Below are 24,898 nucleotides of genomic sequence, written 5' to 3' on the forward strand. Positions count from 1 at the left end.
CTCTGCTCCGGTCCTCAGGTGCCTTCGGAAATACTGATTAGCTCAGGACGACACCCACGATTACGAACACGAGGATCGGGAGAGATTGTTGTAATACTGGCAGGGCGCACCGCAAAATGGTCAAACGGAGAGGGCTATGATTTCAAATTTGAACTGGATACAATCCCCGATTCGAATGTGTGAAGTGCAGGTTGGGAGGCCTCTCTGTGTTCTCTAAGGTAACGTTACTGTGTCGCGTTAGGCTGTTCGCATACGACAACAAAGGAATGTCATTGTGAATGCAAAATGGAAAGCTGAACCTACAGTCTGCTTTGGCTCTCACCTAAGGTCCATGGTTTATAATCAAAAGGTTAAAAAAAACTTAATGAATGCCACCCATCTCTCAAGGGACATATTTACAAAAATAAATTATGCATGTCAGTTATATTGCTGGGCTTTACAGTGTATTGGTAAATTGGATATTATTGTTGAAATATTTCACAGTGCTGAGAAATATATTATCCACATAGGGCTTCTACTTGGTCCTAATTTGTGGTGGTCTTTTCCGAGGCGGTACGGCTCCTGTGCCAGCCTGCCTGCCTGGTGAGCGGCAAACGAGCGATGAGTCATGAGTCCTCCCTGACGGCACCGGATTATCATTCTTTGTGTTGCTTATAATTTGACGGAGATGCAAATAGTGGGGACGGAGAGTCAACTAACGCCTCAGCCCACGCACGGCGCCTCGCGTGCGGCTCGCGTGCGGCTCGCGTGCGGCTCGCGTGCGGCTCGAGGAAGACGCGGGGTGGAGTTTCTGTTAAACGTGCGACTGTTCTCCTATCACAAGTGCCCAGGGCTCAGGCGTTTCGGCCTAAATCAGTTTACAAGACGTTAAGCCAAGGAAATTCAAGTCCTAATTTCCTCAAGTGAGCTCTTGGCTATGATTAGAATACATGCTATTCAGGGGGTTGCTCGTTGTCAGTCCCCAGTGAACTTGCTCAAATTTGTGCAGGTTTTATTCATTTGAAAATTTCTGAGGCGTACTGCCCTTGCTCCCTGTGAGTCATCATCGTTTCTCCCATTATTGGAGAGCACCTTGTGAAAGGCTAGCACCGGGAAGGAGAACGTCTTATTCATCTGTGTGGGTGGTTCCCCGGCACTCCAAATAGGAACATGTGCTCCCTTGTAAGAAGAGCTGTGAAAAATGTCACGTTGTTCCGGATATGTGAAGTGTGTAGTGGCGATGCTCCAGAACGTTGGCTCAAACGGCTGTCATCTGGAATCCGGCCTATGGTATTCTAGAATGATTTGTGAAGTGCTTTGTTATGTTTGCTCACCAACAAACAAAGCAATAAGTGACTGACAAGGGTGGATTCTTGCCACGTCGAGTGTGTAGTCCAACTTCATCATTCTTTCAGATTAACAAGACATTTCTGGCCCATTATGTTTTTTTTTTTTTTTTTTTTTCATTTCTATCTTCTAATGCCTATACGGTTTGTTACTAATGTGATTTGCCTCTGATTTGCCACAATTTTAGATTTGGAATCACACGTATTTATGAAATATATACATGGCTGCTGAAGGCACTGATATATTCATTGATGATATAACCACTGATGGTAGTAGCTGAATTAATTCTGAAGTGTATAGACACATCCTATCTGCTCAAGTTCAAGCGAATGCCTCAAAACTTATTTGCCGGCAGTTCTTTCTACAGGAAGGCAATGATCCCAAACATACCACTAAAGCGGCAATGGAGTTTTTCTAAGTTATAAATGGTCAATTCTTGAGTGGCCAAATCACCCGATCTGAACCCAATTGAGCATGCCTTTCATATGTGGAAAAGAACTAAGGGGACTAGCTCCTAAAACAAGCATTAGTTAAAGATGGCTGCAATACAGGCCTGGCAAAGCGGACGCATGCAAAGGATATGCAACAAAATACTAAACCTGACTACTTTCATTTACATATATTGCTCTGTTCCAAACATTATGGTGCCCTCCAATGGGGGGGCTATGTATAAACGCTGCTGTAATTTCTACAAGGTGAAACCAAAATGTATAAAAATGAAATTTTATTAAAATCTGACAATGTGCACTTAAACTACATGTGATTTATTTTATTACAACTATCAAATTGTGGCGCACAGAGGCAAATGCATAAATGCTGTGTCCCAAACATTATGGAACGCACTGGTATACCATCGTCTTTATTTAAGTTCAGTTGAGGAAGTTAAATAGAATGAAGCCATTTAGTTATTGTATCTCTTCTGTTCTTATAAACGCGGCCAGAAACATTCCAATGTTTCAAAACATTCCCATACAAATGAAATGCGCATACATTTGCCCGGGGCCTCCCCCCCCATGTTTGGTTCTAACCACATCAGGCAGTGTGTGGGATCAATGGGGCGCCCCAGGCTACATGAGAGCGTCTCCTGTTTAAAGCCCTCTCGGATGTCGCTGGGTAACCACAGTAATCAGAGGAGGCCGGCTGGGGATCCAGGATGCCTGGACTCCGGAAGGAGCGGTCACCACTGGGCAGGGCCGAGCTGGCAGGGTTTCTGCCACTGCGCCGCGTTAAGTCGCACTCTGCTGAGCACTTCCCTGTCATAACAGCCCTAATATCCGTCAATTTTTCTCTCCTCCCAAAGCCGGGGCCTTGGGTTTAATCCAAACACTCATCTTATTTGACATTTCTGACGCACATATAGACTGACAGCCAGGAGAATGGATAAAGGCATCTGGACTTTGCGCTTAAACTCCACTCAGCCATTACATTATCCCCGTGTTAAAAGCTCGCGGAAATGTTGAAATGTTGAAATGTGACGGATCCCAGGTAATGCAGCTTTGCAGCCGCTAGGCTAATGGGAACGTGGATTAGATCCGCCCGTTTCTCCCGTGAAAGGAAAATGTAAACATAATTAACACCAATAAATCCGGCTCACGGCTTGTTAATGGATTGCGTTTATTTGAGACGTTACTGCCTTGCACATCATTCACGTGTGTCTGCTGCCACAAAAGCACCATTTGTTGCATTTGCGACACGGTTGAAACATGAATTCCATCTGTTGGTAACATTGGTCCCTGCACTCTCCCAGGTTTCGTGTCTGTTCTGCCTTGCCCCAGATCTCTGTCATGCTGTTGTGAGAGGGCAGCTCCGACTCCCGTCTGGATCAGTGCGGATTATAACGGGTGAGATAATCACATATATTTATAGCTAGATCAGAATGCGTAGACTAGGTCACCCAAGGTTGCGTTCTTATTTATATCGGCTAGCCCGTGAGACAAAGTTTTTGCTGCTCTCATTTCGTCTTTTTCCACAAAGAGCTTTTCTGTGACAGTGATGACAATCCAACCCTTGTTCTTTTTAAGTATCTAATCATACCTGTACATGGAAGAGGGCTTCAGCTGCCGGTTAGCCTTCCACTTGTAGGCCATAAATTACCTCCATCGCTAATGTGGAGGAGCACAAAATGCTTTTTGCTCGCTCCCCCACTCCATTAATACAAATAAAATAAATATGTCCTCCCAGGCAGGTCTGAACTTCAGCAGAAGTGATAAATATTCATTGGAAAGATGGTGCAAAGTTATGGGATAATAATGTGGGATGACAAAGGACAGGCAGTCATTGCTTGATATGGGATTTTCGAATGCACTCATTCAAAGACCGCTCATGAACAGGCAAAGTAATTTCAGTAAAAGCTATGTTTTCTCATTTGATAAGGTCTAATGCTGTATTGACCTGCTCAGTGATGCCTGAAACAGAGGTGCCAATCATAGTCGTATTCAATTATTTCATGGTCAGTATAAAACTTTTTCTTTCTTTTTTTTCTGCGCGGATGTTGTTGTCTGGGTGGCCCAGAATGTCGATTCTTTTTGCGTGTGAAAGATGTTGGTATTTCTCAAATGCTACACTGCTCTGAATGCAGCACGGTTTACTCTTTTGTTCTTTAACCTTTCTGTTAAAGGTTGAGCTGAGGCATTTATCGTAGAGCGCATTGAACAAGGGATGCTCTCGGCCAGATCTAGCTTAAATAGCAATTACGCAAGCTACCGGTTTTTAATCTTGTTTTTCGCATGAACGATGTCAAGCGAAAGGTGATGTGCTCTGGAGGGTCCTGGTGCACTCGCGTCTTGGTGTGGGTATCTGTTTTGCTGCCACGGGATCGGGCTAATGGCTCAAGTCTTAAATGGGAGGGAGCGGATGGGGTTGGGGGGTATTTACTGGCATTATTTATTTATTGGGTGTGGATGCTGTTATCCGCAGTGACTTATGAGGCCATTATGGCCTTGGAGGTTAAATGCATGTCACAAGAGTACCAGAAGAAATGGGAACATGGGCCCAGAACTGGCAGTAACACTGAATAAATGATAACCGAGGCAGACTTGTTTTGGCATAAATACATTTTAGACTTACATTATTAAAGGGCTAAATAATAGTCCTCGACAGCTACATCGAGCCCCTCCATCAAACTAGCATGCACACACAGCCAAAAATGGATCTACGAGTGCAATGTTTTTTGTTGCATCGTAGTCCCGTGTCAGATTTAGGTTTTAGCTTGCTTTAGGAAGGGGCAGATTGACCTCCTTTACCATCTCGGGCGGATTGGGTGCAACTTGACTTTATAAAGAGCCCTCCTTGAAGTGTCCCAAGGGCTGTTCTTTGAAACATGAATAGTGCCTTACCCCATTTAACACACAGAAATGAACAGAAATTACCTCCCAATTAGTGTTTAGGATGAACCCAAAGGGGACATTGGTTGGTTGAATATGCCTGGAATGTACTAAGGCAAAGGTTCTCATGAGACTCAATTACAGTAGAAGTCCCTAACGGGACCAACCGTTCTCTCTTCCTGGTTGTCATTTTTCCCCCCATTATTTCCAGATAGATATTTTCTAAGGGTGCGTGATTGAAAATGGTGTGCACGTTTCTGAGAGAAAAGGCAGAACTCTGAGGTCACAAGACCCACCTCTGGGGCAGAATTGTGTCCGTGGCTTGCATTGGCTTATTTGAAGGTGCCTGTCACTGTATCTCTCCAAGAAGGATCAGTTTTTGCATTGGAACATTTCAGCTGAGCCATGACCTGGAGGCCTGCTGCACTGTTGCCACATTTCATGTTTGTTTCTTTCTCGGTGTAGGTACTGTAGGTACTGTTTCTGCACGCTTACAGAAATTAAATCCCATCTTGATTCATCTTGCTGGGAAATAGCTCACCATTTTAGGTAGAGGTTTGGATTTGTTTCAGGCTAGGTGAGCTAAAGCTTGGATTTTGGGTGACAATGCCTCCATTTACTATAGCTACCGCTTACTCTATTCAGTATTATTATGATTGGATCAAACAAGGCCTGCTTGTGCTACAGTGGGATTTTATTCTGACTGAGATATTTCAGAATATAAAACATTTTCCCTGTATTTAATACACACAAATCCATTTCCATTCCTGCGGCCCCCGTTCCTCTGTTTATTAGTTCAGGCAATGGAACTGCCTTTGTTACTGAAAAGCCAGTTGCGTGTGACTGCAAAAAGCAAATTGGCTCAGAACTGAATTAGCTGAAGTCCTAATTAGCTGGCACTATTATTATTATTTTTTTTTCTGGGTTTCTGAGAATGAAGGCAAATCTCCTGTAGAAGTGTGGGACCCTGCTGCTGCATTAAGTAGAGAGGTTGAATTATTGATGGGACAAGCAGAGCATTAATGACCCTTCGCTCCGGACGGTGCGTACAGTGCAGGGATTCTTCCCCTCTCCCAAACAGCCAAACGTCTTCCGTCTGACTCCTGTTGATCGTCCAATGAGAATCGAGTGTGACCTTGTGCCTTGTATCCCTCGTCTCAATTGGTAACGGTGTAGGCGACCGGTGCTGTGTGGCTAAACCTCTGATCCATCCTCCAACACTCTGCCTTACGGGAAAACCGTTGTGACGGCTGGTCTTGTAGAACCTGGAGCTTCCTCTGTTCCTCCACTTAAATAGGGTTGGGTGGCCTGTAGTGTAGTGGTTATGGTACATGCCTGGGACCCGCAAGGTCAGTGGTTCTAATCCCGGTGTAGCCACAATAAGATCCGCACAGCTGTTGGTCCCTTGCCAATAATGTAAAAATATAATGGTGTGGCTAAACGTCTGATCATCCTCCTACACTGAGAGGAACACTGCCTTACGGGACAACCGTTGTGATGGCTGGTCTTGTAGAGCCCGGCTCTTCCTCTGTTCCTCCACTTAAATGGCAACACTGCCAAAGTTTTCCGATCTTTTTTTTTTTCCTTCTGGCTTTTCCTGCGGATGGTCGGCTTGGGCTGATGGAGAATGCACCTCACACCTTCCATCTATTATCTATTGTTGCAGAACTCTCCGCACATTAGCTGCAGTAGTGATGGGCAGAATCGTGTGGTGAATGGTCTCCCACTGCGGTTAGAGGGAGGTGGTCGTCACTGCAGTCAGCTACTCCTGCCACAGTGGCTGAAAGTAGCGAAGAGTGGACTCCGCCCAGGCCGGCCCTTCCACGCTCCCACCGGCCATGCTGTGCTGTTTCTGGACTGCAGTTCACTTCATCTGGCATTCAAGTGTGGCCTTAAAAATCCCTGTTTCCAGGAGTCCGTATCGCCTGTTTGTCTTCTGTGTAGCCAGGCTGAGCACTGGAGCTCTTTGTTTCTGCTGTATCGGCCATTTAACAAAATTGCAGCATGGTCCGATAAAAGAGAAGATGGAAAAAGGCAGTCGTCCTTGATACATATCCCGTGGGGATATCCCACCTGCGTCGCTTCCAGTTACATTTTTGCCTCCTTGAAACTTTTTCTTTTAAACAGTCTCGAGTTTATATTTCTTTATTTTTGATCCTTTTCTATTTGTCTTGGTACCTCTGCACATTTGCCAGTTTGTAACGTACTTTGTGGTTTTTTTTTTTGGTTTTTTTTTTTTTTTTGCAGACAAGCCATTGTGTTTCCGTAGACCTTTTCATTAATTTTTTTACCTTTAGCGTATACATTTTAACAGATAGTTGTCGTGTTTGCAGATCCGTTGAAGACAACATAAGTGTATTTTCCTTTTAAACAAAATGTCCTTTTGTCCAGTGATGGCCTCCAAAGGACTGCAAATATAACCACAAATATTCAGATAAATTAGACTGATTCCAAAACCAAGAATTCTCCCAAGCTCCAAACGAGACCAAGGCCCAAGTCAGCCAAAAAGTGGTCAATTTAGTTTTTTTTCCACATGGAACCGCATTGGCCAAAACCAAAGGTTAGCTGTAAAGGCAGGTTTCCGGTTGTATTTTGCTGGAAAAATGACAGAGTTTGTATCAAAGTCCTGGTAGTAACTAAATGTGACAGAATTGGGCCACACTGCATAGCGAACAAGTGGGAAAGCTCAGGAGAAGAATGGCAGATGAGTGCTGATATTCTTCTTGATTTAGCTGACCAGACATGGCAAATACTGTAGTTCACTGCGGGTTTACTTTAACTTGTGGCCTAAAAAATGTGGGGTAAGTTTTGGAGGTGTTCAACTGCCGTGTTTTGCAACCGTTTGCAATCCCATCTCACCAGATTTGAGGCAAATGGGTCTACAGGGTTACTGTATTGTGTTACCACTGGAATTTCTAAATCTGGCCATTCAAACTGAGTTTACCAGAGTTTTTATATGTTACTGTGAAAATAAATCATTTTCATTCGCAAGCTGAAAGCAGGGTGGCTTCCTTTGTGTGTGATGTTTCTCACAGCTATTCAAAATTGGCACAATGCGTATGATATTATATAAAGTCCAGAAGGCCTGGGCCCTTTTCCGCTAAAATGACTGTGTGTGCGGTACACCGAGCCGACCAATAACAAGAGCGTGCATCGGCTTTTTAATTTTATTTAGCAAACCTGCCAAAAATCTCGATTCGGAAATTATTTTTAACCACGTTTTGCATCACCATTATTGGGTTGACATAAGCAGCTTGTCTGACGTGATTCAGCTGATGTGAAAGCCGCTTTCAGGCGCGGGTAGAGTAAGCAATGAGAGTGTCAAACCTGTGTGAATCTGCAGCTCAGAAGGAAACCTCATCATTGCGGAGATGATGAAATATTAATTAAGGCTACAAACAGGCTGTGACGGGCCGCGTCCGTTCCCCTGGCTTCCTGATGTGAAACTGCGGTGCCTTTGTGAACCGCGAGGCTGACAGGCGGTGTCTAGGTGGACCTCGTTTTATTGAATTGCCTGTGTACGCTAGCATTGAGCAGCTGTTTGTTTCTGCTCTGGGGGGTGCGGTGTAGTCATTGCGGTGGAGATGCAGGTAAGAGCAGGTGTGCGCACGTGAGTTTAGCGTGAGACGGTAGTGTTGGGCCTCACAGTTCCCCAGCCAGCTGTGCCTCGTCTTCTGATACCTGATATGTTATTCATTTGAATGTCGAACACCCATCACCAGGGTGATTCCTATCATTGCCTTATTTACTCGTAGGGTTAAGGCTCTTGAGCAAGCCCCTTAACCCTGTATTGCTCCAGGGGAGGATTGTCTCCTGCTTAGTCTAATAAACTGTACGTCGCTCTGGATAAGAGTGTCTGCCAAATGCCATTAGTGTAATGTAATACAATGTTGTATGTTTACCATTGAGTTCAAACTAAAAACCTAGCATGTGCAATGGCCCAATAAATTGTGTTTAAATTGTGCTCATTAAACTTAAAAGGCTTGAGTTCTTGGCTGGCATCATATGGTTTCTTTAAGTTACTTTTACTGTTCACAATAAACTAATGTTGTCCTGAACAATGTTTTCCCTCTGAGGTCGCTGTTATGGTGTCATTATTTGTTGCCAGGAACATAGGCTTACGCTGTGTTGCCTGGTGCCTTTGGCTGGATGTGGGTAGGCTGTTGTGCTGCGCAGTCATGCTGGGCGCTGGCACTGGAGTGCTGTTCTCCTGTGGTTGGACAGATTTACAGCAGGCCCCGTGATCTGCTTCCCATGTCCCACCACTTCCCATCGGCCACCACTGCATGTGGTCCCGGAGGACCCGGCTTCAGTCCTTGCTGGCAGGAGGCCCCTAGACCATTGGTTGCCCTCTGCTCCCTGTGAAGGAGCTGCCGCTTGGCTTTTCGCTGTTTTTGTCTCTGGGCTCACGCCAGCCAGACCGATTCTGGGTGAGGGTGAGCCATCCCAGTGCCCGTTTTCACACACCCCCAATAACCAAATGCCCCCCCCCCACACACACACACACACACACACACACACACACATCTTCCAGTGTTACCCAGAAATCAGGACATCGAGGTTCTGGCGAAACCTTCATCCCGTCTGCTTTGCCTTGTCTTCCTCAAGCAGTGGGGAAATGGACGTTCCTGGGCAATCTCCTTTTACCAGTATGCAGGCTTTTCCACTGCTCACTGGCATTACTCAAAACAGCCGAGTCCCTCTTCCTGCCGACCTCCCCTCTTTCCTGCACGATGGCCCAGAGTGACCTCCTGCAGAGCCACAGGGGACGTGGTACCTGGAATGTGTGACACTATATACGGTTTGGAAACTGGGACTGGAACTGAAGGCACTGGCATCGTGCCCTTCAGTGAAATACCCACAATTAAAATGTCCAGCTGTACAAATGGATTGCATTGTCTAAAAATGTATCCGTGTAAGCCTTTGAGAGGACTAATTTAATTGGATGGATTACCAATTTAATCCTGGCAGACTTAAATCTGCCCTAGCCCTCCCTGGTGGTGGGGTAAGGCTAATGCGTCTTGCTATTAAAGACCCTCGCCAGTCGACTGATCATGTAGCCAAGGCTGAGGTTCAAGGCCTGCTACAGGGCCCAGCCTTGGCTGTGAGATGGTGCTGCTCTCACTGATTGTCAGGTCTCATTGTGAGAGCCTATTTTTAACTCCATATGTAGCGCAGGTCGAAACCGCACATCGGAGCGGGCCGTACAACCACGTTTCTTAACATACCTGAGCATGTAAAAATGCAGTCAACATGGTAATGAATTGTGAACAAAGGCTCTTGACTGTGGAACTGAAGTGAATAAAGATTTAAGGTGGCTGTCAGAAGCAAGCTTTTACAGTGGGCAGGAGGAGGAGAAGTGAGCAAGGAATGGATAAAAAAAATGAACTGAATTATTACTAAGGTACAGTTGATGGGGAGCAGTGGTTCAGTGTTATTCAGAATGAAATGCCGCAATATTCGATTCTACATCATCTTTCTGCCTCACAAGCACTTAACTTCACTCTAGTAATCTGGAGGCAATCAAGTGAGAGGGACAAGGGTAGCTATCAATCAAGCCAGCATTTTTCCGTTAGCCGTTGATAACGAGACATGCCGGCGAGCCCATTACGAGGCGCGTGACCTCAGGAACAAGTGCTTGTTTATTCCTCGGTGAGGGCCCTGTCATTTTCCTGTTTGTCCTGGTTAATGCGCTGCGATTCAGGTCGCTCGCTCGCCCTCTTTTCCTGGCCGCGTTCTGCTTTATCGCCTCCTCGGTTAAGCACAGGACCAACACGGTCTGGTGACAACGTGGAGGATTTTAGTTCTCCCGATCTTAAGAAGTGGGCTCTGGAAGGTTATGTTGATGGAGAACCAGTTAGGAATGATGTTGCTTTGGAATTCCTGGATGGAAATATAAAGGTGTGTTGGAAATACTGGGCAAGCACATTCATTTCCATGTGTCAACTGAAACTTGCGGATGTTGCGGATCTCAGCGCCGCACAGCCTAAATGGTCTTGGACGGCATTTGTGATCCAGATTCATACAGACTGAAGGCTGAAGACATTTTGTGAAAGACTGCTTACAGGGGGTTACATTGATTGGGTCGGGTTACCAGAGCCGTATTTTGCTTGTATGCAGGACACCAGGGAACCTCATACTCTCTCTGAAAGGTGCTATGGAATTTTGGTTGACCAGGATGAGGCATTGCTTATGTCTTATTCCATAGCACAGTGTTCCAGTCACTTCACTGAGGAGGGATTTTTCCGCTTAGTCCAAAGGGAAGACTGCCTCCATTTGCCACCCCTGCCACTTTGAGCGGTTGGCAGTTTTTCCAGGATGTCTCCAAGCCTGGTCCTGCTTGGCTTCAGCCACAAAAGCAAGAGGCAAGTTTCAGGGTAGTGGGGGACTATTGGTTGCTTCTAATTTGCTAGAGTGTATTGTATATGCCACCTGAAGAAGACCTATTTGTAGAGATTCAGCATTCTCATCTGTTGGAGAGGTCTACTTCACTGTCAGTAGGGTTGATACAAAACCCAATTTTTTTCCAGCACCATCTCTCCTGTAGGCTAAGTACTCGCCAAGGATCACTCAGGTTTCAAAATGAGTGGTCTGATCAGGTTCTCCCAGACGGACTCTCTTCCAAATCAGGTTTCCTTAAGTGTACATTGTGCAGATACACATAATTCACGCACAAATATGCGCATCCACACACACACAAACACACACACACACACACACACACACACACACTTGTGTGCGTTTATTTGACCTTGATGTGCACTGTTTTGTACGTCGCTTTGGATAAAAGCGTCTGCTAAATTAAATGTAATGTACATGCACACACACACAGCCGTTGGCAGCTTTCCTGTTCATTTGTTTGAGTTTTATCCTGTAATATTAATCCGCTGCTGTCTCTGTCGTAAACCTTTCCACCCACTCCTCTGATGCTGTTCACAAGCTCTGCTGGCAAAAGATGGTTTAAAAAAGCTATTCTGGCTCTATACATCTGCTTCAGTTTGTCTGTGTGTCTGTGTGTGTGTCTGTGTGTGTGTGTCTGTCGGTGTCTGTCTGTCTGTTCTCGTGCGTGCATGTAAGGAAGGAGGAAGAATAGTTGAAGCAGCAATCAAATAATTTGACTGCCTGGTAGTCGCACATTGTTCCACTGCGAGCGTGGTACAATGCTCCGCTTGTGCTCGCGCACACAGGGAGAACGGATGTGCTGCAGCCGGACGGGCTGAAAGCCTTCAGCCACCCGTCCCGTGGATAACAGGCTCGTACAGCCCCGCGCCATGCCAGCGTCTGTGCCAGCGTCTGTGCCTGCCTGCCATGGGTGACCCGGTCTCTCCCCGACAGGAGAAGGCGCGCTGACATGGACCGACGTCCAGGAGCAATCTCTGGGATTTCCCAGGTTCCCTTCCTCGAGCCTTTTTGAAGATCGCACAGAGAAAAGGTAACGCAACACGCCATGCACGCTGTCATCCAGACGTCCCCTCCCATGATGCATTGCTGAACTCTCGGCCTGTGACGGGACGTTCCCTCAGCGGCAGCAGGCCTGTGCTCCTAGACCAGTTTGAGACGTGAGAGCTGTGCTTTAGAGGCTCATGAGGCTGTCTGTGTGTTCTGCAATTAATCGAAACGGTGAACGGTTAATGTGCTGCTCCATTGTTTATTCAGGATCGTGGTTTTTGTCTAATAAGACTGACCCCTGCAGTTATTACCAGCTCTGATGCAGCACACCCTAATTGCGGGGCTGTAGTGTGCTGAAGTGCACTTGACCAGAGTGTGGCTGGTGCGTTCCCACAGTGAGGGCTGGCAGCGCCCCCCCGTGAGAATCCTGGCCGGGCGGAAACATCAGCCCCCTCCCCCCCACCCCCCCCAATCCTGAAAGTGCCAACGCTTGGTTACTGCGCGACCTCCTCGTCACGGAGCATCTCCGAACAGCGGAGGCATTCATCCCCGGGTTTTTGGGCGGCCTCCCAGCCCGCGGATGCACTCGAGCGGAGTCGGCGGGGAGCAGGATGGAGATGTGGGGGAGAGCCAGGCTGACCGGCGTACAGGCAGCGTTCCGCCTGTCCGTCTCGGCCTCCGACCTGGCTAAGCGGAGGGGACCGGGGTTAGCAGCCGCCGGCCCGAGACCTCACGAGCGGTGGGAGTGCTTGAGGGAGGTGCAGGATGTTTCCGGAGGGGAGGGGAGGGTCTCATGCTTACCCCTCTATTGATTTAGTCTTAAATTACGTGACAGCTGTGCTGAGCTGATTGTGTGCTAGCCCCCAGCATGCAAGACAATGTCTTCTCTGATTTCACTGCTATTTCAACAAGGCTGCCAGGAGGATTTAGTTTGTTAGGAGAAGGAATTGTTTTATCGTTGGTTCTTTAGCTGGATGTGGTGTGCGTGCGTGTGGGTGTTTGTGCATATTTCTGTATGTGCATCCTCATGTATGTGTGTGCTTGTGTGCATCTGTGCGCGTGCGTGTGTCTGCATACAGTCCCCTCAAAAAGTATTGGAACAGCAAGGTTAATTCCTGTGTTTTTGCTATACGCTGAAGACAATTGAGTTTGAGGTCAAAACAAGATGTACAGGAGATGACAGATCTGAATTTCAGCCTTTATTTCCTGGTATTTTTTATTTAGATTTGAACAAATCAGAGGTATTGGCACTTGTCACTGAGGTGTTTCTTCTTTCCCAGATGTGTCATGTTAGATTGATTGGTTAAACAATAAATAGTTCTGAATGTCTACTCTTGGTTTTAGCCTTGGGTTTTGCCTGTGAAGACTGCATTTGTGTTATAAAAGATAAGAGAGCAGTCCTAGGGAGAAAAGCAAGTCATTCTGAAGCTTACAAAAGAGGGGAAATCAATCAGAGCCATTGCACAATCATTGGGGATAGCTTGTACAATAACTTGGAATGTCCTGAAAAAGAAAGAAACTGCTGGTGTACTGAGCAACAGATATTGAACAGGTCGACCAAGGAAAACGACAGCAGTTGATGACAGAAAGAGCTGTGAAGAGCTGTGAAGAAAAACCACAAAACATCAGTCAGTGACATTACAAACACTCCTCAGGGCAGGGGTGCAGGGTTGAAGGCATCTTAATCAACCATTCAAAGAAGACCGCAAAAAAGAGGCTATACCACAAGATGCAAACCACTCCTCAGCAGTAAGAATCAGAAGGCAAGGTTACAATTTGCAAAGTACAGAGATGAGCCACAAAAGTTTGTGGGTGCAAGTATGCGTGCTCCAGGCTGTGTAGGAGTACAGGCATGTGCTTGTTGCTCTTAAACGGGGCCATGTGCCCAGTCTCTGGACTCTGACACCAGACCGGGCTCCTCTGCAGCACGGCTGACTCAAACGAGGTGCAGTCATGACATTACATTGATGTCATTTGGCTGAGGCTCTTATCCAGAGCGACGTACAGCTGATTAGACTAAGCAGGAGACAATCCTCCCCTGGAGCAGTGCAGGGTTAAGGGGCCAATGGCTGTGCGGATCTTATTGTGGCTACACCGGGGATCGAACCACCGACATTGTGGGTCCCAGTCATGTACCTTAACCACTACGCTACAGGCCGCCTCTACACTGCAGTCCTGTGGGCTGTGCTCCATTTTCCCTCCCCCTCAGCCCGGCTGTGGATTACCCAATGGATACACGCCACCCTCAGAATTAGGGTCAGCGTGTTTCAGAGAAATGGATCAAACACGGCCACTTATGGAAGGGGAGCAGTAAAAAAAATTTATCCTAGCCTCTGTAACTGAAAAAAGAGGGCAGTGGGTAATGCCAGAGTATGGCTGCATCCAACCAGCCCCACATCCCCCTCCCTCCCCATGCAACCGGTTTTCGTCTTGTGCTCATGCCTGACTGGGTAGCCCATCATGTTGCTGAGATTGATGATTGATTGCTTTTGCCTGAGGAAATATTCTTCTTTTTTTCAATTCCATCACCAGCATTGGGAGTGCTAGTGCAATAGGCTCATAGCCGGAGAGGTCCTCTGCTCGACCCAAGCTACTGAACTCCAGGTCCTGGTGGTTGCATTGTCATGCACTACCCCTCCGGATTTCACAAATGAGCAGGTCAAATAAATTGTGAACTCAGGTGGTGTAGTGCGTGGTTGGAGCAAATACCTGCAGACACTGCAGCCCCTAGGACCTGGAGTTGAGTAGCCGTGTGCTAGACCATGGGTCAGCAACCCTGGTCCTGCAGAGCAGTACTGTGTGCTGGTTTTTGTTTTTCCCTTAAAATCAGCGACTGATTCAGACCCAAGAAGCAAGGTGAGGTGAGTTAACTGTGTAATTGGCTGCTTTCATTGATCAGTTGCATCAAATGCAGAGAAACAATGAAAGCCTGCACATCCTGCAGCTCTCCAAGCCAGGGTTGAGCACCCCCGTGCTAGACTTATCAGGGTGACTCCTCACCCCAGAGTCCTTTTGCCTCTCAGTGGTGTATGACTCTTCTCGCCCTCAGCCAGTCTGGCCTCTGTACAACAGGGTGTGTGGGTGTGTGCATGTGCATTATTAAACTCAGAATCTGTAAACGTATGATCAAGCTGTGCCATAGAGGATTATGGAAGTACAGGGCTTTGCAGTTGCACTGTTATGCCAAAGTCACCCCTGGAAGGCTGCTTTTTCAGCGTTTGTTACATTTCTGTTTGCTTGAACGGGTCTGCCCGTTCTCCTCTGACCTCTCATTAAAGAGGTGGTTTTGTCCGCAGAGCTGCTGCTCACAAACAAACAAACTGTTTGTATCACAGTATTCTCTTGCCCCTTCTAATCGTTAGACAAACCACAGCTGGACCTCTTCACCGCGTCTGCATGCTTTGTATGTGGAGTTGCAGCCAAAGCAATACAAAGTGCAATATTCTGTAAGTCATTTCTTCAGGCGTGAGGAATTCGACGCGCCTCTCCCTTCCCGTACTCCCGCTATTACGCACTCTGTCTCACCTCTTACTCACCGTGAGCAGGGGCCGTTGCAAATGTGTTGCATTTCACGCAGTTGTCTTTAAGTATTGCCACCATGCAGTCTGTTCAGAGTATGTTCAACATTTCAGTTTGTCGGAGGCGTTGACTAGACGGAGTTAAAGCCTAAAGCTATCATTGCTAGAACTACAAAGCCCACAATTATTCGTCCATACCTCCGTTCATCTTCATCAAATGGCGCTGAGTGTAGAGTAGTGGTTAAGGTAAATGACTGGGACCCGCAAGGTCAGTGGTTTGATCCCCGGTGTAGCCACAATAAGATCCGCACAGCCGTTGGGCCCTTGAGCAAGGCCCTTAACCCTGCATTGCTCCAGGGGAGGATTGTCTCCTGCTTTGTCTAATCAACTGTAAGTCACTTTGGATAAAAGCCTCAGCCAAATTACATGTAATGTAATGTAACAACAAACTTGCCTGTATTTGCTTAGTCAGCTGATTTTATTTTAAGTCCAAACATTTTGGAAAAGTAATGGAAGGATAATACCCGGCGGTGCCATCCGCTCTGGCCTCTGTAATGTTAAGTGGTCACTGAGTGTGTCTGTCTGCATGCGCACACACAGAAAATATACACATTCTTCAGTCAGGGTTCAATCAGACGTGAAAGTGAAATAAATGAATCTCCTTTTCTCCATCCCTGCAGACTGGAGCCTCGCAAACAGCTATTTTTTATTTATTTTTTATAAAATAGCTATTTATATTTTATCTCTGAATGCTGAAGGCTGTATAGAAATCCCGCTCTCTCTTTTGTGTTTTTTTTTTAAGGTATTTTCGAGCAGTGTTGCCTAATTAAGGGTCTCTTCATGTATCGAGCAGATTCACCTCTCCTGCAGTCTCCCCCTGAGCTTTTGAATTAAAACCCAAAACCACCAGCAAAAGGCAGATACTCTTTTGTGTTCTGGTGATTTTCTCACCCACTCGGAAGCTGAGCATCTTTCCCAGTTCATCCCATCAAAGCCCAGGCTAGAGCCTCCCCCCTCACCACCTGTACCGGTGAGTCAGCGATCAAATAACGTTTTCATCTATGTGTTAAAAAACTAATTTTAGGGAGATTCGTTTTTCCCAAGGAGTGTCGGTGCTGCAAGGCTTCTGAACTGATATTCTGCCGAATGGTGCCGGCTGTGGCCAGCGCACGAAGAGCCTGCTGGAACCACATGTCTGTGCCTCTCCACGGCTAGCCTGTGGGTCTGTCTATGACTCCTGAGCAGATACCTGCCATCATCGGGCTGGGTGAACACGACACGGCGATGGCGCTTTGTGAATGCAGTTCAGTATTGTTCATGTTTATTTGCCATTTCTGTAATAATCAGCCCTCAATGGTGGGGGAATGCCCCCCCTCTCACTGAACTCAATGTACCCGCATCTCCCTCTCACTGATTCAGCAGCCGTTTACACTTATCAGGTGCATCGAAAACGCTGTACACAATTCTGCTCCTGCACGAGACCTGTGTCCTCTAAATAGGTTTGTAGCTCATCTCATCTCGTGATAAGCTGCCGTCTTTCAGATTTCAGGTTATTTCCCCCCCCCCCCCCCCCTTCTGCAGCTCTTCAGCGCGATCAGAGAGGGAGGATCTCAAAGGCGCGAGGCAGCCCTTTATCATTTCCCAATTTCTTCAGAGGCACAAAATCGCGATGGAAACGTCTCCCTGAGAAGACAGGGGCTAAGAGAGGATCAGGCAATAACGTTTCGAGCACCTGGGAAATGATCAACACCGACTGACTTTTTTTTTTTTTTTTCGCCCCACCTCATCTTGATTGAAGGCTCGCAAAGTTCTTTGCCGAGATCTGAGCTGTCCTCTGATGTGGTAATGGGTTTGCCACTCAGAAAGGAAGGTTGTGTGTGTGTGTGTGTGTGTGTGTGTGTGTGTGTGTGTGTGTGAGAGAGTTTCTCTGTGTGTGTGTGTGTGTGGGTGTCTCTCTCTCTGTGAGTTTCTGTGTGTGTCTGGCAGGCTGGGTGAAGCTGGGTAACAACATGCACATGCATGTGGACAGATGAAGCCAAAAGGCCTTGTATGTTTGCACACGTTCACGCGTATGTCTGTGTGCTCTCCCTGGTGCCAGACTGCCCTCGCACCCCACCGGCATCGGGGTGAGGAAGTGAGCTCATGACTGCCGTACCCTCGTCACCCTCGTCACCCGACGAAACGCTCCCCACGCACACGGGAGTCCCTCGGCTCTTCAGCGGAACGATCCGGCATAAAAGTCGAAGCTCAGCAACGTCTGCCCTGCACGCGCTCGCTCTCTCGCCATGAATATTAAAGAGGGTTTCCGTACAGTATAGCTATGTGCGGCTGCTGCACGCTGGCTGCCCTACTTTTCCTCCCCCATTTCATGTTGGCTGAGATAAGGGAGCGGGCTTTGATTTCGTGACGCAACCTTTTTGCGCGGAGAGATTTCTGCGGGCGCCTTCTGAGGCTCTCGTGGCAGGGGAAGGCGTGATCGTAAACAGGTGCTATTTCCAGAACTCTCCGTGTGCGTTGGCATGACGCCAGCGAGAAGGATGCAAATTAAGGAAGGACTCATTCCAGCAAAGTCCTGTTTTCATATTGCTTTCATGCTACTTTTGGATTATTCATTTCCTGAACCCAATTGGTATATTAAACTTGCATAAATCTCAGGGATTTGGGCCAAGTCTTTCCACCAGTGATGCCAGGCTAGCATTAGCATGCTACGGGCCGGGAAAAGCCGTAAGCTGCGCAGACGTAAAACTTAAAATATCAAACCCGCTTCACCTATTTGCAAGATTTGCGTGCAATAATTAGGTTGCCGCAGTATAAACTTACTGTTCTTTATTCACAAATCAATCTTTGTTTGCTTTTTGCTGGAGAGGAAAATTAACAGAAAAGAAAACTGTGCATTCATCAAAGTCGAGTCCTGGATGGAGGCTGTTGCTGGGAGGTCGAAGCGGAATAATGGGCCGACGGACAGGCATATCTGCGCCCGGAGCCCGTCTGTGGCGGTGAAAGACGATGGGAATTATCTTGGATGAGTCATTTCCAGATGTCATCTCTCACAGCGACTGACAGGCTGAAGGCTGCAGAGCTTTTAGCATGTGAAAGGGGAATGTAGAGAGGGGAGGGGAGGCGGGTTGGGGGCAGCGGGTTGGGGGCAGGGGGGGTGTCGAAGCTCTGCAGGGACTCCCTGCAGCCCATGGTCCTTCCAATCACAAGAATCATTACACGTGCTCAGCTGCCCCGCCTGGGCCATAAAGAGAGTGTGTGTATAAGAGAGATGGGAATGGCCGTTCGATTGAGCAGTTTGAGCCTTCCAGGCCTGACTGGAAACGGGTTCGAGAAGCCAGCGGCAGCCACTTCACTAACTTGTTATTTTTCCGTGGCAAATCCTGGAGTGACTCAAAACAAACTTTTGTATTGGAAGCACTATATCCACCCCAAAATGAAGTTGACAAGCTCTTTTCACTCGGGGGTTTGCCGAATGCAGTTTGCGATTGCAAGTGCTGTTCTGTGATGGAGTACACAGGATGGAGTTTTAATCTTGTAGCAGCAGCGCCGTTCACCAGATTTATCGCCGTTAGCTGCAGAGTTTTTCCCATCCGCTGCTTTCCAGCAGCACAACGCCGAGACGCGTTTCAAACGGCTCTGATATGGCGTAAACGTCTCTCCACAGCCTGGGCGTGGAGAGTTCTGCAAAGTGACGCAGCTTGGTCATAATTCCGTCTTTCTTGGAAAGACGTTTGTAAAATGGCTTTGTGTTGAGACTTTTTCCTTCAGTAGAACTGAAGTGAACGTGTGCTGGCTTCTTTTTGCCTCTGTTCTTCCTTAACATTTTATGACACGGAATCTGCTGAAAAGAGGAATTGACACCACTGCCCATTGTACTGATATAGAAACCTGATACTGTTCTGCACTGAGTCACAGGCCTGAGATTAACCCCGCCTGATAGGTCATTGGTCTTAGTCAACAGACAAACTATCATTGGAAAAAGAAAAGAAAAACGCAGACAAACAATGATGTATCAACTATTGTCACACACAGGCTCCACCCTGAAGGGAAAATATGAGCACAAGCCCAGTGTCAAAGCAATAGCGATAGTTGTGAAGAAAACTGGTACAAAAATTGTAAAAGGAAAATAAGATGATGTAGTTTAAGTTTAAGTCTGCAGTGCAGAGCTTTCAGATTGAGCTGCTCTCTCTACGAGAGCCTTTGGGCCCGAGCTCGGACGATCTCTTCAGACGCTGCTGTGTACACGTCCCATCAGCCGGCCCCTGGTCCCGGATGCCTTGTTTTCAGTGGAAAGCCCTCTTTGTTAATCCATTGAGCTCGGAGGCTTTGTCCAGGCCTGGGAGACTCCCGGACAGGATTCCCCGCCCGTATTCATACCGCTTCCCCCGAATCTTCTCAACAACAGAGAGAGAACCCGGTTTCATTCATCAAACCTGCCCACGCCCACTCAGGGTCTGATTCCCACCAGCAGCAGCTGATCGATGAGTGACGTTCTGACAGACGCCACCCCGGACCTGCAGGATCTCTTCTCCCTGAAGGACGAACCCTGCCCGGGAATGTTCCGGCATCCCTTGGATGTTCCACTTTTTTTCTTCTTCTTTTTTTTTCCTCTGTTGTTACTTGTACTCATGACAGCTGTTCGAAACATTTACGGTCATTACCTTTTTTTATTAAGCGTTTAACGGGAGCATTCAGATGTGCATCGCGATCCCATTTCAATTCATTTACGGTCTGCAGGGTGTTTCAAACACAGCGGAATGTGAAATGTTTTGAAATTATTCATCGCATCCGATCTCGTGAATTAATCTCAATTGCTGCCATGCTTCAAATGCCGAGTATGTATTTATTTGGAAATTTTCTGGCTGAGGGGGCACCGGCATCGAGATTACGTTTGCTGAGAGTTTGCAAATAAAACAGCGCCTCTCTGATAGGGATTTTGTTTTATGTTTTAATTATTTTATAATCAAATGTAAAAACAAAACGAGTAAAAGAAAGCTCTCATCTTTGGAAGTGATTCCTTTAAACGGCCCTTTTGGGAACCGTAATGCCCTCAACTGCCATATAAGCACTTCGGCTGATGTTCCACATTCAGCTCATCTCCCGGTGCAGGGCATCGTCTGTGTCTCAGCCCAGCTCACAGAATCTTCTAAAAGCATCAGCTTGTGTAAGTCTAAATCAATAGCATCTCTTTACCGGGCATACAGTTTAAACAACCCCCGCAACGCTTCCCTAGCCTCTGTTGTTCTTTGCTTTTCCCGCTTTGCTGTTCTCAGCCACTTCTTCTGGCTGACAGATTGAAGTGAGAGATTGAGAGAACAGAGAGGGAGGAGGGGGGGAAAGAGACTGAACCGGTTCTCTAGAGCACCGTGGCGTGTTCTTCCCGTGTTTGCGTGGGTTTCTTCTGGGTGCTCCAGTCTCCTGCCCCCCCACCCATAGTCGTGCATGTCAGGTTAGGGGTGCTCCTGCCGTTGCCCTTGACCAAGGCACTGGCCTCAGATTTAGAGCTGGCCCCTGGGCGCTGGGCTGCGGCTCCCTTGCGCTTTAGTATCTAGGAAGGGTTAAATGCAGAGGACAAATTACTCCACATGGTTTAATAATGTCATTATGTTATCAGTACTGCATTGCTGCAAAATGCAGTGTTCAGGTGTTCTGCACACAGGGGGGGCTGTGTTTCAACATTCGTTTCAATCAAATTATGCTTTTAAGAGTGACTTGGTAAAATGGTATGCATAACTAACCATTTTAACAATATTTGTCATTTTCAGTATTAAAGTTTAGAGTGGTGTTAGAAAAGAAGGGTGAGGTTGAGGATATGGCTCTCTCCCATGCAGCATGGTGATTTTTGTTCAGCATCCTGGCGCTGTCCTGCTCTAGGAGAACTGAACGTGCCTCGACTCTAAAGAACGGAGTCTGAGGCTATTATCGCGGCATGTTTTCACACATTTTTATGTTTCATCTCTCAGGCAGGCCACATACGCAGAGCTGCACCCTGCCTCCACCGGATTGCTCCGTTTCCGAAGTCTGTCATATTCTGGTTCTGGCTTCATCATTGCAGCCCTTCGTCTTCATCACCGCCACTGTCTTCGTCATTGATTCAGTTACGAGTATTCTCGAAATAATGAGCAGTGCCCTTCAGGGGCTGGCAGGCCACCCAGAGAAATGTTAAGCAGTCCCAGCTGTGCTCAGTGAGCAGCACGCGGAAATAAAAATAATAAAAAGGTCCCTCTGCTTCGCCCAGGCTGATGAAGCGCCAACTGTGCTCTAATGGACTCACCCCCGGGATTGGCAGCAAATCTTTTGAACCGCGTTCGATTTTAGCGCTGACAGGCTCGCGGAACGCTGTGGAAGTTTCCAGCTCATTATAGGCCCGTGGCAGATACAGGAAAGCCTGGTCCCCGTAAATCACAAACCCTTTCTCACTGCGGCAGTGTGAAACGGGGCCAGAATGCACAAAGACACGGGACCCGATGAATATCTAAGCCCAACGAATGGGGGCGAGGTCGTGCTGCCAGCATTATATTAAGGACCGGGGCTTTTGAAAAGGGCCTAAGTGCTCTGCATGTTTTGTGGATAGGAAGTAAATTTACATTGAAATTGTAAATTAAATAAGGTTCTTTTTTAAATTCTGTGTACTGACTGCGTTTTGTCTTACTCGATACTGAGTCAAAATTATTTGAATGAAAGAAGGAGGCAAGTAAAATATTCTCTGGCAGGGTCTGTTTTGGGGCACACAGAAGTAACAGCAGGTGCCAGGACTGAAACCTGGCCGGGAATAAACAAACGTCCCTTCTGTCTCCGCACACAAAACGGAGAATCGCTGACTCACTCCTCAGTCCTCTTCCTGATCTGCTGAGAAATACCTGTCGGTACACTTATATTAAAACATCAAATCAAGGCTCCTGTGTTATAACAAGGTGTGAAGTGACATGAATTGCTCAGTGTCAAACCGCTCTCAGTTGGAGTTTTCATTTTATTGTGGCATTATTTTGGACTTTGGCATTATTATATTCGTATTTCGGGTAAACGGAACACATTTGTGGAAAGGCCTGCTGAGTAAGACCGAATTGCCATTATCTTTTCTGGCTTAGCCCCTCTTATGACCTGCAGGAGAAACAGCGGTGTTTATCATGCTACACTGTTGTTCAGGACGACTGCCTCCATGGTTTTCAGGACTCCCGTGTCCTGCTAACAGGTTGCCAGGTCCTGTTTTTAGTCAATTCTGACTCGCATAGTTCATTCTGTACCCCCAGAGAGAGAGGGGGGGGGAGGAAGAGGAGCTTGACCATGATTATATGCCTGATATCAGAAACGTGGCCATTTTGCCATAGCCAGGATGAAAGTGTTTGTGTATTTGAAATGGGCTGCTGTTGGTACAAGTGAATACAAATTTCCTCTCAATCCTATCAAAGCCAATGTGTTCAGAGCCTGTCATTTAGTCAGGTCGTGCCACGTTTTATTTATTTATTTTTGTCTCACTTTAGTCTCGCTTCCCATAGCATTCCCAGGTCTCTGCCCAATCTGGCCAAAGAAATTTACTTCAATTTCAATGAGATCACATTACCAATGACGGCACCTACCCACCCCTAGAGCATTGCAGAATGGCCCTGCGCCTCCCTTCATGTGGGCGAACACTGAAATTGTAATGGAATACCATTCCGTCTTGAGGTTTCAGTAATTCAGTCTCTCAATAGTTCATAGTAGCCATTGTTTTTCTTACTATAGTATTGTTGGTGGATGGATGTCTGCTGAATGAAAATTAAGTTTGTGAATGTTTCATGGAGTGAGTGATAACCCTTAAAGCAAACCTTCCCTGTGGAAACAAATGAGTTTAACAACATTTAGAATGACTAAGCAATTGCAATTTTTTTTAGTTTTGTTTTTTCTTACTGCACATTGGTCTTGGCTATTTTTTTCCATGAATTATGCATGGTGGTTTTGCAAATGGGTTACGAGACTGCGGTTCTAAAAATGGTAGATTAAAAGCAATAACCCAGTACAACAATAACTTAAGGGCAAACTTAGAACTGCTGTTTCTACTAAACACATGGAGAATAGAGTAGAAATAACAGTTCACTGCTGATGCCCGGCTGTTCCAGGCATTGGGATGTAATGTACCACTAACAGATGCCTTTCACACACTACACTAAACCTGCTTCTTGTAAATGAATGGGTCAAACTACTATGAATTTTAAGTCTGCTTCCCATTCCTGGGGGTTTTGTACATTGCAGTGTTTTCCTGAATGCTTTTGTGTCCGACCCTTGGCAGAAACCGAATAGGCCTCAGGCTGTATTTTACACCATATGATATTTTAGAACGTACAAAGCATTTATGTATCTATCTATCTTATGGACATCATAAAACCAGCAAATTATGACCATAGAAACATTATAATATGTCCTTGAGAGATTTGGGAGGGCAGCCTGTAGCCTAGTCGTTAAGGTACATGACTGCCCTGGTGTAGTGATGATAAGATCCACACAGCTGTTGGGCCCTTGAGCAAGGCCCTTAACCCCACATTGCTCTGGGGGGGGGGGGTTTGTTCCCTGGTTAGTTTAATCAACTAAGGCACTTCGGATAAAAGTTTCAGCTAAACAAATTCTATAAATTATATTTGATTTGAGTGTCAAGTGTGAATTCACCTATCACAGCTATGTGATATATGGTAAATCATTATGTGATGTGTCTGTCTGTCGTGTCTCTGGTGGCACTGCGAACCATGTTATTTTCTTCTGCACTCTGCGAGCATTTGACTGACGCCTCTGTCACTTCCCTGAAACATGTTGAAAGGAAAGGCGTAACTGTGCCAATGGTGACATTTAAGCACACGTTGTTGAATGCCAAGAGGTGGAAAGTGGGTTTGAAAAAAAAGTTGGAGAGAACTGGGAATCTTGTCTGGTAAGTAAATTAAGCAAATTAAACTAGATTAGGCAATTGTTGTTGATCTCATTTGCCATTTGAGTGATGCGAGTGTGAGGTATGACTAATCACTGACTGAGTGAAAAGCAACATCCTGGAGTTGGATGACTGTGATGATAGATTGCTGCAGCGGATGTAATAAATTTGATAGAAAGCTCAGACTGGTTGCTGATCTTAAGTGGGGGGGTTTCCAGAACTGTTACTTTGGGCAGGTCAGTCAGGTCAAGCTCCATGCAGTGACCATTCTACCCCTACATTTCCTACATGCAATCAGAATCTGTTAAAATCAATAGAGGTTGAAATTCCTCCTTTTTTCTCCCCTTATTGATTTTGTATTGAATGTCCTTCATGTCTAGTTTGCTGATGGCGCTGCTGAATAATTCAGAGTTTTTAAAAGGCCAGGTTCAAAGCAGTCCCAGCAGATG

The 24,898-nt window shown here is 46.6% G+C and overlaps 1 protein-coding gene across 3 annotated transcripts in view; it reads left to right on the forward strand.

Annotated features, from left to right (window-relative positions):
* The window catches only part of arhgap32b (Rho GTPase activating protein 32b), a 123,483-nt gene that overhangs the window by 19,906 nt on the left and 78,679 nt on the right, over positions 1–24,898 (forward strand). The window contains exon 2 of one of the 3 annotated variants that reach the window (XM_061248467.1): positions 11,985–12,081. The exons of the other annotated variants lie outside the window; for them this stretch is intronic. The gene's annotated coding sequence lies outside the window, so the exon portion shown is untranslated. The remainder of the gene's footprint in view (positions 1–11,984; positions 12,082–24,898) is intronic. 3 annotated transcript variants of the gene reach the window in all.

The sequence above is a fragment of the Conger conger genome, chromosome 7 (genome assembly GCF_963514075.1).
Source record: "Conger conger chromosome 7, fConCon1.1, whole genome shotgun sequence".
In the NCBI taxonomy this organism is placed as follows: Eukaryota; Metazoa; Chordata; class Actinopteri; order Anguilliformes; family Congridae; genus Conger; species Conger conger.